Here is a 15599-nt window from a genome sequence, read left to right as displayed (position 1 = left end):
TAAATATTATTAACATTACCAGGTTGTTAATCAAAAAAGCACCTTCAGCTAAGGGTCCTTTAGAATTCGTTTATTTCTCAAGTGCTAACCATCACCCTACGCTCCACCTTGTAAACACCCGCCCGTTACATTAGACAGAAAGCGCGAGTGGGAGTCCCAAGCCGTGTTTGGTATTGCCAGGACCTGCGCAATGTCCATTCGCTTGACGGGCTGAAAAACTGCAACAACCGCCTTCCGCGCCTGTTTTCCATCGAGTGGTGCGTGTGTGTGTGTGGCTGTGGTTTTTGTTTTTCCCTTTTTTCACCAGCGGCCACCGTCTTCGGGTTCGGCGTCGGCAAATACATTGCCGGAACGCGAACCACTATCGAGGGGGAGCAGAAAATGTTACGCGACATGCAGCATGTTGCTTACGTGAAAAGCTCGCAAACAATGCGACAGCAGTGCAACAGTCGCACCGCGTGTCGCGTTGTACCGGTTGCAAACCGAATTTATTTAAACCGAACACGAACAGATCTATTTATATTCATATATTTTATTTTTATCTTTATCGTGTCTCCGTATTCGGTGGGCTTGCTGCTTTGAAAGGGAGACAGGAAGGGCCAGTCGCCAGGTGCCGGTTTGGTTTAGTATGGTGTGCTTTGCCCGGGGCTGTTCGATAAAGCCTCTCACAGTCTGTTTGTGTTCCAGTGCAATAGTTCGGTGTACGAGTTTGATTTAGTGTCGTCCTGTTTTTTGCTTCCCATTTTTTATCCAAAAAAGGATCCTTACAGACACATTTTTCGTTGGCTTTAAAATGTTCTGATGCAATCTCAAACAACCATTTTATTGTAAACTAAACTGTTTATTTTGAGCCTTCTCTACAGCTTCCTTTTCAGTTTTTGCAAATATTTACTTTGTCTGGTGCAAAATACCCGAAGCAAAATAAACATAAATCATACACAAACAGGGACGATCGCCGATAATTGATGGGGGGCATTTAAACGCTTCACAAATACGCATACACCTGCCAGCTGTTGTTTGCCTGGCCGTGGCTAGAGGTAGTACCTTCCCGAAGCAGGAAGTGCCCAATAATGCCCAGTCAAATTAACCCTTTTCCAGCCAGCTTATCCCGATTGATGCCCAATTGACCTGCAACACCCGATCTGGACCGATCTGGGTCACGTAGTGTACCTTTCAATTCAATTATTTAATATACATTTAATGACACCTCCACGCCACCATTGCAGAAGAGAGGAGGGAAGGTGCAGTACTGCTGCTGCTGCCTCGTTTTAACGCCGTGGGCGATGGTAGTCGATGAATATTAAATGATGATGAATTGCCTTCCTGTCCCGCACCGGCGTCGTCTGCCACCGCTCCCACTCCTCCCAAGGGTTGGTCACTTTGCGGCCAAGGCCAAAACTTCCGGCTAGCGAACAACAACAGGCTTTTCGCTTGTCTGGAGTGGATAATTTTTTACTTCCTTCCGTTTTGCCGCTCGTGACACGCTCACTCTCCCTCTCTTTCCGACGACGAGGTGAGTGCAAATTCGATAACATTTTCGCCGGGGTTTTTCCCCCCAAGGGAGAAATATTATTTTGCAAACCGGACGTACAGGTCATTGCTCATTTCCGGCCCACTTTTGTACTCCTCATTCGCATACCCCTTTCGCCCCCTGGCGGCCAGTGTAGTCAGAATTGGTTTCGGTCAAAATGGCGTTACTTGTACAAACGCCCTCCCCCCCTCCTCACCCGCAGCCACAGTTAATTAAATCATGCGTCCACTAATTAACCTGCCCGCTTCCTGACCATACCAGCGCACACTGACACTCGCACACACCCACAAACCCCGAACCGGAACGACGCATTATCGTTTATCGACCGTTTTCCGATTGCCGTTTCCGATTGCAAAACGGGTAAAACGGCAATAAATTGGTGAAACGATCGAAAGGCAGAAACTTTCCTTTCATACCCTCCCCTTCCCTTTCCTCCCTCTGCTTCGTCCTATTTATCGATTTGCTGCTGGTAAACGCTTTTCCCCCGATTGGTGAGCTTTCGACGATGCAAATCACACCGCGCGCGATAGAAAAGCAATTCAAGTACGCGCCTAAAGGTAGGCAATGCGGGATACACCGCGAAAGGAAGAACCCCGGGCAGGGGTTTCTTAAGAGGCTGAAATAATGAAAACTTTTTCCCGAGCTCGCTTTTTTGAATGTTTTTTTTTTCTTCTTTTCTTGCCAGTTGAAGTGTGCCGGGTTGAAGTTTTCAGACAAATTTGAAGCTGTTGCAGCTCGTTTTGTTCGTCACTGAGGCGAGAGCTTGGATCGGCCTCTTTCTGCCCCGTCCATCCTTTTTTCGCCTGGGATAATTTGCTAGGGGACAGGGTAGGCGAAATACGATTTTCATTGCTTTATTTTGGCCCGCTTTGATTGGTCACAGGCACGATCTGGCAATGGTGCAATTTATTTGCCGAAGGCGTTGAAGAGTTTTCCTTGCGGTGGGGTTTTTATTACATCGAATTACGTTAACGATTGCTATTTAACGATGGTAAAAAAGGTAGAATTATAAGGTAAACGTATATTTACAAAAGGAAATTTAAGTTTTATTCAATTGTTTGTTTTTTTTTATTCAATCACAGCTGTCTGCCAATTCTGATAGAGATATTTAACATCAAGACGATCGAACGCTAGCCTGAGCCATATTTCTTCTTGATCTTCTTGGAAATCTTTTTCTCAAAAACCAATGCTCAACTTGGTTCGAATTTGCTTGCCTTGCTCCATAACTTTCTTTCCTGAAATCTCTTCAAAATCTTACATACGTAAGCATTTTAAGGCCCTCCAACAAATAAAAAAATACTGAGGCGTAAAACCAGGGTATCACACTCAAGGTAACAGTGCGAAACGACGAACCCTCTAGTCGCGTCAAATCCTATCTGCAACGAAGCTTCCGATAGTACTAACTCCACCCCCGGTGCAAGAAAACCAACCAAACTTTAGCAAATATTATTAAAAACTTTTCACTTGTTTCGGCTTTCCAGCATGCTGGCGGCTGCTTCCACAGAGTGTCCACAAATATCACAAGAAAGGTAAGAAAACTCCCCGAAAAACTTCTCTCATCATTGAAAAGTCAAAAGGGGAAAAGCATGAACAGCCGGTGTGATCTTTTGTCGGTTGTGGACTGAGGGGATATGATACTGCTGGGAAGATACGTTCTGAAAACTGTTCGTTTGAAGAAGATTAAATGTTGTAAAATTGCTACTAAATGTTTCACTCTTTTATTGAATAAGTTACCGTTAAATATCTACAAAAAGTGTTTAACAATATACCTTAAAATAAATGCAAATATTACTTCCAAAAATTTTAGTAAACTTATCATTGATTTTGATTCTGTATTTAATTGAACAATCCAAAACTAATTCCAAATTACTGCTCCACAAAACAAATGAAGAACAAAACTACATCGTTTCCTTTTATTTCGTTTGGACATCATTAGACCAACTGTCACCGTCCGACATCGACCCACGACATCGCTAATGTACTGCACACTCGTCGTTAGGATATGATGACGAGAGAGATTTTGGTTGAATAATTTCGCATCAATCCCCTCAAGCGTCCTTCTACGGACCCTCCTCAACAAACTACTTCGCCCCGCTTCGTGTCATGTTCTGCCGTGCCACTCGCGTAATTCTTTCCCGCAGGCTAAATAACACAACACCACGGACACCACCGAGCTGGCAGAGCTAAATGAAGTTGAAGCCCCCTTCCCCGAAGCAGTTCATGGGAAACTTTTCGCTCGCCACAAACGCGCCCAACTGGTGACGAATACTTGTGTGCCGTTTTGCCCGCTGGAGCATCGGGTGTACGTACATCTCTCGTGCTTTTTTGCTGTTATTTTGTGTGACTGTGTCTTTTACCCAACCAGCCAACAACTGCTTGAGGTTTCGCTCCCCCCACCTTCGGGCCCGGTTGTTTTGTGTGCGTGCGTTGTGAGGCTTCCCCCGTAAGCCAGCCTCGGGAGGAAAACTTTTCCTCCGTTTTCTATCCCATCGGTCGCTCCGGTTCGTTTCCGTGTCCCCCTGAAACACGATGCGCCAGCCCATGAGTGTCATTTAAAGGATGAAGGCAAAGCCGAGGTGAAAAGCCCTCAAGCTCTGTGTGTGTGTGTGAGTTTTTTTTGTGTGTATTTTGCTTCGTTCTCTGTATCTGGAGCGGAACCAAGCGCAGCATACCGATCTGCCGAGGTCTTGCAAGCTGATGTTGGGATTTGTTTTATTTTTCCTCTGCTCTCTCTTTCCCTGTTGGCTTCTTTGTATCTTTTACTCCACCATTTTTGCATACTGATGGCTAAATCTAGGGGAATTTAAAAATAATAAAACCGGGCACACTTTAAAGACTTTTCGCGCATAATTTCGCCGCTTGCCGAAGGAATGGCACACAGCTACTTAAGAATACGGTGCTACTTTCGAGCGTGACCATGTACGTGGGTGGGGTGGGTAGTATGCAACGGTGGCCCCCTGCTGCTAAGACGATTATGAAGCCAGTCATGCTATTAACTCTCGAAACGGGATGAAAAGCTAGTTAAGAGATGCGTTGAAAGCAATCTGTTGAAAGGCGAAGAACTGGTTTTTTGTTCCCCAAGAAATGTAAGCTACCGTGTTGGGGAAAATAGTTCCTTACTGAATCCCACCGCCATATGGTATCTTTTCAGCTAAGGGTTGCATTGAGTTGATTATGGTAATAAGCGAAGTACTGAGGGATTTATTAACATTGCGCTAAAGTGCACTTTACTTTATTTGAGTTAATTACATTAAACAAGTTTACGCCTAGAAGTATGCAATGTTAGCGTAAGTAAGATTAAAAAGAAAGAAGCGCCTAAGGGTATGCAAAATTATCACTTTACTTTCTTGATAGCTTATGAATGCTTATTTTTTTATCCTGCAGAGGAGTTATTGAGTCTTTTAAATTATTATAATACCTAAAGCTTCAACAACATTATTTCAATCAACTCAGATCTTATTGTAAAAAAATATGAGATAGAACTACACAATTGTATTCTTTTAGGCGTTTTTCAATCTACATTTGAATTTCAAAACTCGCGTTCTAATTCCACTACTCGCTCACATTAAATCAAACATTCACGCTTTCAACTAACATATCATCGCCCTGTTTGAACATTTTCTGCATATGCATTGCATCCAAAAAGACACACCCACCCACACTCATGCACAAACCAACAGCCTGCAATAACAAGCCGTTAATATATCTCGTCGGTTTAACTTTCCTCCATCCCGAGCCCAGCATACCGACACGGAAGCGAACCCCTTTGAAGCGAACACCGAACCGAAACGAGCAACATTTTGGTCCAGGCTGGCTGGCGTAAATTTGAGAACATTTCTTTTCACATATGAATCTGAAATTAAAATGTTTCTAGCCGCCGGCCCTCAAGCCCATCCACCTTTTCGAATCTCTCTCTCTCTCTCTCTCTCTCTTTTGGACCGCCTAGTTTGAATTTGCGATTGCATAAACCAACCATTCCTTCCGCTTCGGGTCGTACTTTCCACTACCCCTCCGTCGTGTATGATGTATGACCGTTCGTGGCTAGGTGTAGTTCCAGAGGCTGATCCACGGTGCCACGGTTAGCACACATAATCACATGAAAGAAACCGGAGAAGCTCCCCGACGGAGCTGTGTGTGTGTGTTAAGGGCCAACCTGCCATTTTCGGTGCACCGTTTGGTCGTACGAGAATTTCCATGTTTAACTTTTCTTGCCTGTGAGCTCTCGCTCTCTGCCTCTCTCTCTCTCTCTTGCAACTTCGCCTTCGTCACTGTTTGGGCCCCATTTATTGTAGGTCGCCTTCACTGGACGGAGGTTCTAATAAAAACATTATTTGAATAATTTTAAACCGAAACAGGGCAACGCCGGCGGGAGGCTGTCAGGACGCACGGCGAATCAGGCCCACTAACAAGGGGCGTACAGAACACATACCGTGGAAAGGCTCGTTTCCGTAAACAAATGCTTCATTTTGCTGGCGTCCTATTTTCCGGAGTTCTCGTATATGTGTGTATGTCAGATTTTTGCTTCTTTTCAAATGCTGCACCACGCTCGAAATGGTGTAAAACTGGGGAAACACACTCACACCCACGTTTAGGGTCACCGTCAGTCGATTGATTGCAATTTGCTTCGTCGCTTCCTACCTGGCTTTCCGCTTTGCCAAACAGTGACTTTTCCTTTTCCGTTGGACCAAACAAAACTGGAACGTGAAACCACCCGGGAGGTGTCATAAAATTTACAACCACTTTTCCGCTCCCCGCGCAGACCTTGGACGAACTTTGCTGTTCCCGTGCCTACTTTCAGCTTTCCCATTGCGAGGATTGATGCTTGAGCGCAAAAGGAAACTTTAAAAAATACACCCCCGAAACGCTCAACATGCAAATGGCTACTTAGCATGGAGGCCAGCGAGGCTACTGTGTGTACGGGGTGGCAGGAGATGGTCCCAAATTTTACCGAAACATAACCACAAACCACAAAAGGTCAACCTATAAATCAATTCCCATTGTTTGTGTGGGATGTGAGTTATTTTTTTGTGCTTTTTTTTGTTGTTGTTTGATAATCGATTAGTGTCCGCAAAATGGACTTGAATAGAAGAAGTCATTCTTGAGAATTTATAACGACACAGCAAAGAAAAGTATTGTTGTAGATTTTTAAATATCGCCGAAGCTTTTACTTCAGCGCCTGAAGGTATGCAAGATGTATTCTTATAAGACATTTTCTGCTTATTACACGTAATTGTCTGCAAAAATCCAAAATAAAATGATATAAGTAAAGCAGCTATTAAATGTGCGATTATATTATTACAATTATTTAATCACCCAATAGCATAAAAATCAAAATAACTCCTTTATACAGGAGAACACTATCGAACAGAAATTCAGTCCATTAAAGACAATGTCATCCTTCAATCCTTCTTCATCCGTTCCCAACCAAAGTTTATAATCCCTCCTACATAATAATCGATTTCTTTACTCCCTGACAACGGCCTCACAACCCTCCGGCTCTAATACTTCAAGCGACATTAAAACAAACGCGAAAAAAACGCATCCTCAAATCCTCCCCCAATCGCTGCAGCAAATAATTTTCTGCTAAATGAAGCTCCCGATCCAATGATCCTCGCGCGTGAAACGAACGTGCACCGGGAAAAACCGGGTGAGATGATCTGCACACCCTCTCTCCCTATCACACATCCTCTTCTCAGGGAAAAAAGCCGGACACCGAACGGGAACGAACTACTTCATCCGGTGCGCGAGCGCGGAAGCGTAAAAAAACTCGTTGATCCGTAAAATTGGAAAATCTGTCCAATAAAATGTAGCGTTTGTTCGTTTCGCCAAACTCCAAGCCCCAATTTCCACCCCATTTCCGACTTTCTTGTTAATGCAATTCTCCGTGCATGCCTGCCTGGTTCTTTAAATGCCTGTGTAGCGCGCCGCTTGTGTTCGTGATAGGAAATCAGGATTTTGAACTACTTTTTTCATTCATCGCACTAGCCCCATGCTACTGCGGGACAGGCAAAGCTTTATGCATTAGCTGCGTAGCAATAAGGATAATAAACTGCCCGCGTAGCGTTCGGCGCTGCCCGAGTGGCATCGATTACGTTGGTCAATTTTTGAGCCCTCGCCATGAATCTCGACCAAAACCCAAAACCCATGCCAAAGGGCTATCAATGGGGTTAGCCCACGCACAGAGCGAGAGGAACAAGGCAGTGGTGGCTTTAGCGAATGCAGCACAAAAATGCTACCTACCCAACAAATTAATCTTTAGCCCAAAAAACGGTGAATACATGGGCAAAATGTGCCTACAAAACAGCACGGAACAGAGCCCAACATTTTGATAGAGCAATCAGTTTAAACTCCGATCGAAACATTGGGTATTTGGGATAAAAAATCTCTCTCACACACACACATGAAGGCTTTTAAGGGTAAATTGTTGCGAAATGAAAAAAAACTTCACCAGTTCACGCACATTGCACGCAGTTTCATCGTTCCAGCTAACCGGTGATGAATGGGTTTAATTCTTATGCCTGACAGAGTAGCAGGCACAGGGAAGCTGCTAGGAGCTCTAAGGGTTAATTATGCAGTCGTTGGAATGCACTGAGAGTGTAGGACTTGTGGTTTTAGTACGCAATATTATTCTCTTGATACGAAAATGATGATGTCATGCGTGGATCGAACATTGTTGAGATTTTTAGTTATTCTGGGTTATAAAATGCAGTAAGCTAATGAGGAATTTGTTAAGTTGAGTGAAATATGCTTCTAAACCGATCAATTTGCATTTTTTTCTAAAACACCTTTCTTAATCGCTTCAAATTTAACGTAGAATCAATTATCTAAGTCGAACTTTTATATAGTTGTGCAACAAATCTGAGATGCTGCGTCTTAAGCTCACAATTATATTCTATGAGAAAGTTCAAACAATGTTGTATTTGGTCACCAAAAAATGCGCCTACAATTTATTTGAATTCAGTAAGACCAAAGCTATTAACCATGTTCCATTAGGCTCGTTCTTCCGATATGTAACATTTACAAAACGTCCCTTTTCCAAGGCATTCATTTACTGTTGCTACACTATTCACGCAACCATTCACCATTCACGAAGGAAGGTTTTCGCATCACAGCCAACTGAACAATCCATCCCGAAACGATCCTCCAGTAACAAACGGATCACAATTAGTGACAATTATTCGATGGCATTAGTCACCGGGAATGTCACACGAGGTTTTGCACAAGCTCCATGCACAGCCTGCCAGACAAAAATCCACAATCAACACGATTGGTGTGTGTGTGTGAGTTGGCGCAGATAAACCGCAAAAAGAACTGTAACATCAGCAGATATCGTTCCCCGAGATTCGTCTACTCGGCCTTTTTTTTCTGCCAAAAGCGTTCTTACCCCTTGCGGTTTACATTCAGCGCATTTTCCAGCAGCATGAGCTCTCCATTCACGTCCTGGCGTACTCTAGAGTTCGGACCAACCAGCAAAAAAGGGACATCGTACGAGGTTTAATATTTCACCCTAACCGCATAATTATACGCATCTTACCGCTCGTTTCGGTTTCAGGGACCGAGCTGAGCTTTGATTGGTCTCATTTCTTCTCCAGAATCCCACTCTCCTGTCCTCTCTCTTAGTCGCTTAAAACACGATTGAGTTCACCTGAAGCTGGAGCTTGACTCGCTCAGCCAACCATCGAGCCCACAATCACAATGCGAAGCATCAGATTAAAACGAACGATACTGGTCAATCTCGAATTCGGAAAATGTTTATAGATATTGTGGTTAGGGTTAGGGCCCTCTAGTCTCGGCGAAGGTGTCGTAAGTAAGAGGCTTTGTCTGTAGCTGTAGGACCCTTCGAGTCGAACGTGGTGAGATTTCGTTGGATCCATCCTGTGCGTAGAAGCTCCGGGTGTGGATAATTTTAGGCTTTCGGTCGTATAGTGCCAATTAAACAAAGGTCTCTGTCGAAAATGTATTGAGGAGACAAAGAGAGAGAGAGAAAACAATGAAAGTGCTTTTAGCAAGACCATGAGACCTTTTTTTTCTTCTGTGTGCTTTTATTGCACTCAGTCAGAGACCATGTTGCTAAAGCATTAGAGACAAGCACCAAGACAAGGTATGTCGGAGTTTAAATTGCACCAAGAGCTCCTAATCGATGCCCGGGCAATAGAGTACGGGTTAGGAATTAACCAAATTTTCCCATCGATATGATGCTAATCTGCCATTGTCCTGCGTAGGATACGGAACCGAACGGAGCGGACCAACACTACCATTCGGCAGCAACAAGAGCGGGAACTGGAAGTGCGCTCCGTTAAGTGTAGCTTGTGGTTTTGTAGCAGAATGCACCTTTGACGATGCTGCAGCAAAACACAAAGGTCCTACACCACCGGCACCAGGAACGATACGCATCGGGTACGGACGAATTACTGCAGAGGATTTAAGCCTCTCAAAGACTGGACGTCCTGGTGGGTGGATTATTAGCCTGATTCCCTTCGGTACGCCTTGGGAGAACCGGGTGAGATTGGATTAAAATGGAGATTTAGACGCTTCGGAGATTCGGATCACCGTTTTGGACCAGCTTTGGAGCTGGTGATACGGTACGTTTAGTTAAAAACAATTACTCCAATCCCGCCATGATCCTGCTGGAGCTTTCCGGATTGAAGGATTTGAATTAGTGCGAGCCTTGTCTTGGTGGAATAAATGATTTGAATAATCAACAGGAAGTGAAACCTGCAGTTTTAGATATCGAGTTGAAAGAGCTAAACATATCTCTAAATAATACAAATAAAAAAATCGTTTAAAGATATATTTTGGGTATTTATTACGTACTTCGTTAAGTCCTTCTTCCGGCACTTTATTACATTGATACACGTGGATTTACATTGATGTACTGCAAATTTTAATGTGCTCCAAACGCATAAACAACGGAGTGGATGTTGAAGTAAAAATAACCATTCAAAGCATACTTACCATAAGAAACGAACCAAACACACACACATACTCAACCAAATCCTCCAAAATCCTTCGCAATGCAATCGAAAAGAGATAAAACTATACCGCTTCCGGCGTGGAAGCGACAAAAAAAGAACTCACACCTCCAAGACGAAGGAAAAGTGGAAACCCGAAGGAGTCTAGGGCGTAAGGAAATCGCTCGCCATTTTTCCCTCCAATTTGCGGTAGCTCAAAAGCACCTCATGGTGGGTGCGAGAAACGCCATACCGGTGCATCGGTGTACCGCCGGGGCATGCCAAAATCGGAAAGAAACAATTTTCAAAGAAACTGATTCCGATTTCATCTTCCGAGCTGCAAGGGCGGCACGGCAAGAGACGATCCGGCAGAAGTGCGATTTGAAGTGGGTGTCCTTTACATGGTACCATCGTACCGGCAGGCAGGCACTAAGAGAAGTAACTAGAACCTTCCCCACACGTGGCGTAGAAGCAATACCCCGAGTCGCTTATCTTTTGTAGTTCTTTTCTTTTACTCCCATCCGACGATTCACCGATGGCAGAAGCAACAGCAGCAGACGCCTTGTCTAAAAGAAAACCTAAAGGTAAGTTTCAAACGGTTGAAATTCACCCGCAAAAAGAAACGAAACCATATAAGGGTAAGCGAGCAAGTAGAGAGTGAAAAAAGTAGAAGCAGACTCCAGCGTCAGGATAAGAATGCGAGTGAAAAAGTTTACCGTTTCCGGTTGGAAGGTTTTTAAATCTTCTGATAGGATATATATTCTTCTTTCCCCCCCGGTTCGCTTTCTTTTGCTCCCATTGCACGGAGCTGTCATCCTAGCAAAGGCACGTATGATGCGCGTACCCCGTGGGAAGGTGTCTCACCGCGTAAAACGGCACGAACTGATGGGAAAGTTGCACTGCACGCGCTTCCAGCAGAAGCAATTTCTTAAGCGAAGAGTCCCCACAATACACCTTTGACAAAAATGTGCGCAAAAAAGTGTAGGTCCCGAGTGCACTTTTTCGCATTCAAAAACTCGGGTTGCGGCTGCTGTGGCTTCCTCTTGAGCCTCCGCAAGCAACAGGGCTGAGTAAAACAATAAAATCAACCCCCGGATCCGATAAATAGTTGGCTGGGATTTGGCAGGGTTAAGCCCACCAAAAAAAGGAACGCCTCGTACCGAATTCTGTTGTAGCAAGTTTGGCCAGGATAGGAAATAATCATACTCAACGGTGACTTACAACTAGTTGAAACAAAACAGAGATCCAAATGCATTTTATTGCTCCGGCTGGGAAGAGGAACTTTAAGCAGTACACTTAACAGTAATCCCTGGCCGGATTGTGCAATGGGCACTTCCTTCCCGCACAGCCAAATAAAAGCCAATTCAATTCACATAAACAACGCATCGCAACATCCTCGATAGCGTGGTCAATTCGATGGAAAATCCATCCCACTCCTTGTTGTCGGGGGAAAGTTTTCTCTGTCCGTCCAAACTTCTTAAAGACACACATTCTTCTGCTCGACACTCCACCCGACCGGTACTTTATTTCACGTTGGTAATCTTCCGTTTACGATCGAATGATTATTTATCGCTTTGAGGACTGAGACTGAGGCTGCTGCTTCTGCAGAATCCCTGTGGCAGCAACTGTCCCGTGCCAACAAAACATGACAGCTTTTTCCGGTGGACTTTGGCAAGTGTGCGATTTATTGATGCGGATTTGCGTCACTCGGTAGTGACCGCTAACCAATGGGGCGCTATTGCGTGCCCAGCCCGATTATCAACCGATAGAAATCAAATAAGAAACCCAATCGAAATGCTAACTGTGCCATTAAACAAACGGTCACGAGTGGGGATAGAATCGAGCCAGAAGCCTTAATCGGTAAATCCCATACTCAGGCTACTTCCTATTGGGTAGGGCAGCTTTAGAGCTACCGGTACTGGATTTCAAGCTGTCAAAGTTAGCAGCAGATCCTTTTGGACGGTGGACGGTGTCTAGCGTCACAGGGTCCACGGATATCCGGTAGCCGGTCAATTAATCCTGCACTTTTTTTCTGATCTCGAATCGATTAGATGCGTTTCATTGATTATGGGTTGTGCTGCTGGAAGAGCAATATTGTGTATCGGCGAGAACGAGCCAAAGACGGTGCTTGGAATAGAGGTTAAAGTTATTCGTTTTCTAGTTATTTTTTTGGTGGAGAGGCACACAAACTTCTTGAAAAGTGTTGATTTTTTTGTATTATTTAAAACAATCTTAAATTAAGCATTTACGGAGCTGTGTTCAACAGGTCAAATTGTGCTAACTTATTCAATTGCATACATTTAGGGGTCAACAGAATCAGTTTGTTTGAAATATTTCAACGCTCGCTTCAATTCACCACAATCATTTGAAATATTTGTGTTGTCTGTTTAATGTTGCCAAATCCTCACACATCTCCAGCACAAAATATACACACATACGAGAGCAAATAAAAAGTTGCTATTTTTCTTTGGCTAATTCAAACCCATACAGAGCACGTTCCTCATTTCAAAACGCGAAAATAACATACTCAAACACAAAGCAAAGCCCCTGCGCATGCAACAGCCCGTTTGCCGCCCGCGTACTGACGATGCTTCATTGGAAAGTTCCCCATTTTCCCACGCTAGTCGAAATTTAATAATTCATCTCGGCAACCACACAATTCTGCAGCTTGTTCGTCCCCATGCGGAATATCCGTACCGACCGCAGATAGGAAATTAAATCGCTAATGTTTGTTGTTTCTAGCATCACCCCGGGGACCTCAGGACCGCTGCCAAAGCAAACTTCGGACCGGGCGGCAACGTCATCATATTTTCGACGTGTGCATAATTTCAAACTTCAACTCTGCGCCTCAGCTCACCCTCTACTGACCTCTTCTGTCAACAGTGACGTTTGTCGAACAATCCACCAATCCACCTGACCCGACCAGTCATCCAAAACCGCGCCACGATTTCCACGCGAAAGCAGGATTGAAATGTTTGCACAAATGTGCTGAAAAACAAAAAAAAGGAGGATTTGAAGCAAAAAGCGTTTTAGTTGGACACGGCGGAACAAAAACAAAATCTCATCTCACTCACGTTGCGGACGAGGAAAAAAAGATCCTTTAGAGAAGCGATAGAAAAGTAACTAACGGGATGGAAAAATCGAACGCACAAATGCGGACAGTGGACGAGAAAAACCACCAGTAGTACAACGTCCCACAGTTGTCGAACAAGCGGACGTTGGCAAACTGCAACAAAGCAAAAAAAAAGGAAGAGGAAAAAACATTGAACATCGCCCGCATACATCATCATCATCATAACTCATATCGGATTCACACCTCAATCCGCTTTTCCACGATTGGGTTTTACGGTTGCCCGTTCTGGACGACTCGTGTGTAGGTACACACAATTCGTCCAAATCCATCATCACACCATCAATGCGCGAAAGGGCCACCCGGAAAGAGTTGTGGAATTCATTATTTAAAACAAATTTTCGCAGGCACAAATTAATGTTAATCTCATACATAAACGTCAAAGCCCGTACCCTGGGCAATCGCGTACGCCTCCTCCACGGTTGCGCCGCAATTGTTTCGATGGTTGAAAGTGAAACAGAGAGAGCGAGAGAGAGAGAGAGAGAAAGGCGCACAACGGCAGCACACACAAAGCGATAACGCCTTCGGGAGGGCGAAAATGTTTGCCAGTGGGCCATGTTGCCAGCATACCCAGAAAGGGAGAAAGACAGAGAGAGAGGTTGAGTGAATTGTTCAACAGCCCAAAAACATTCCCAGATTCCAGCACCGGCACTAGCGCAGCCCGGGGACCGGTCTTCTGGTCTTCTCTCATCGCCATTCACTCCTGCACCTTCACTCCTTCCTGGCAAACGGGCCAGTGTCGAATGATAATTTATTCAGTACCCATAACATGCATACATTGCCACCCGGTCACCCAGTACATTCCAAGGGGAGGATTTTCCCCTTGCCAAAGGTGTGCCGGAAAATGGGCAACTTTGCTTGAACGAGCCATGCTCGGGAAGCCGGCGCTGCAGGACAGGAAAGGAAAACAAGAACGTCACAAACCCTTTATTCGTATGTGTGTGTGTGTTGGTGTATGGGTGGGTTGCGCCACGCAAAGCGCGCACGATAGAACAACGCTTAATAGATGGAAAATGTGAACGAGATAAATGTTATTAATTTAGATTTGCATTCATAATCAACGGCGAATGTTCGGGACAGGCGAGACAGAAGCAGCAGCTGTGACAAAAAATCCACAACTCTTCGATAGAAAAACGCCTCTACTGTGACCATTAGATCCAATCGCAACTTCACGGGGGCTAACTTTGCGCTTCAAAATCTATTCATTTGTCTAAAGCGTTTCGTACGCTTTTGTGCGGGAAAAATGTCACTCCAAATGGAAAGTTTTCCATCGCCGTTTGGATCCCTTAAGCGGTTAGAATGACCCCTTAAAGGGATTCTTTTAAGTCCAAACATCACCTGCAACTGGACAGCCGTGCCAGCTTCATTCGGTGCGGAAAAGCATTGTCAATTTGCGTCTGCACCTGACCAGCCAACCGGCCATTGTGGGTGAGGCAAAAGTACAAGAAGCCAATCAGATCAAAAATTTTAATCCGCTTAAGAAGCAACGACAGTCAAATGGGAATGAAATATAAATTAATATTTGGGGAGAGAGTGTGGACCAGCAAGCACAGAAGCCTTGCGCTGGGTGTGTAGTTGCGCTGCAGTGGGATTTATGTACCCGTTTCTGTGAAAAGGTGGTGTGCATTTCCAAAACTGGAATGTAATTTTACAGTCTGCTGACGCTACAGCAAGGTTCAATTGATGGTAATTCGGGGAAAAAGAGGAACGAGTCGAAGCACTTTAATTGCATAATTTTACATAAAATATTAGCCAATCCTCCGTCTCCATTACGTTGATTGACGGTTGAGCGAAATGGTAAGCGGTATTGCTTTACTTATTGTGAATATTCAACATACTGTAAGGGAAACTACAAGAAGGATCATCTTTAGGTTGAAAAACGCCTAAATGCATGCTATCTGTACAGTAAAATAAACTTAACAGTGCTGTTAACCATTCCTAGTCGTCTCACAAGGATTGTAAAGGAAGTAACAAACCCATTCAGAAA

Source organism: Anopheles arabiensis, chromosome 3 (assembly GCF_016920715.1).
Source record: "Anopheles arabiensis isolate DONGOLA chromosome 3, AaraD3, whole genome shotgun sequence".
Classification (NCBI taxonomy): domain Eukaryota; kingdom Metazoa; phylum Arthropoda; class Insecta; order Diptera; family Culicidae; genus Anopheles; species Anopheles arabiensis.
The sequence above is the reverse complement of the archived record's forward strand: the minus strand, read 5'-3'. Positions refer to the sequence as shown.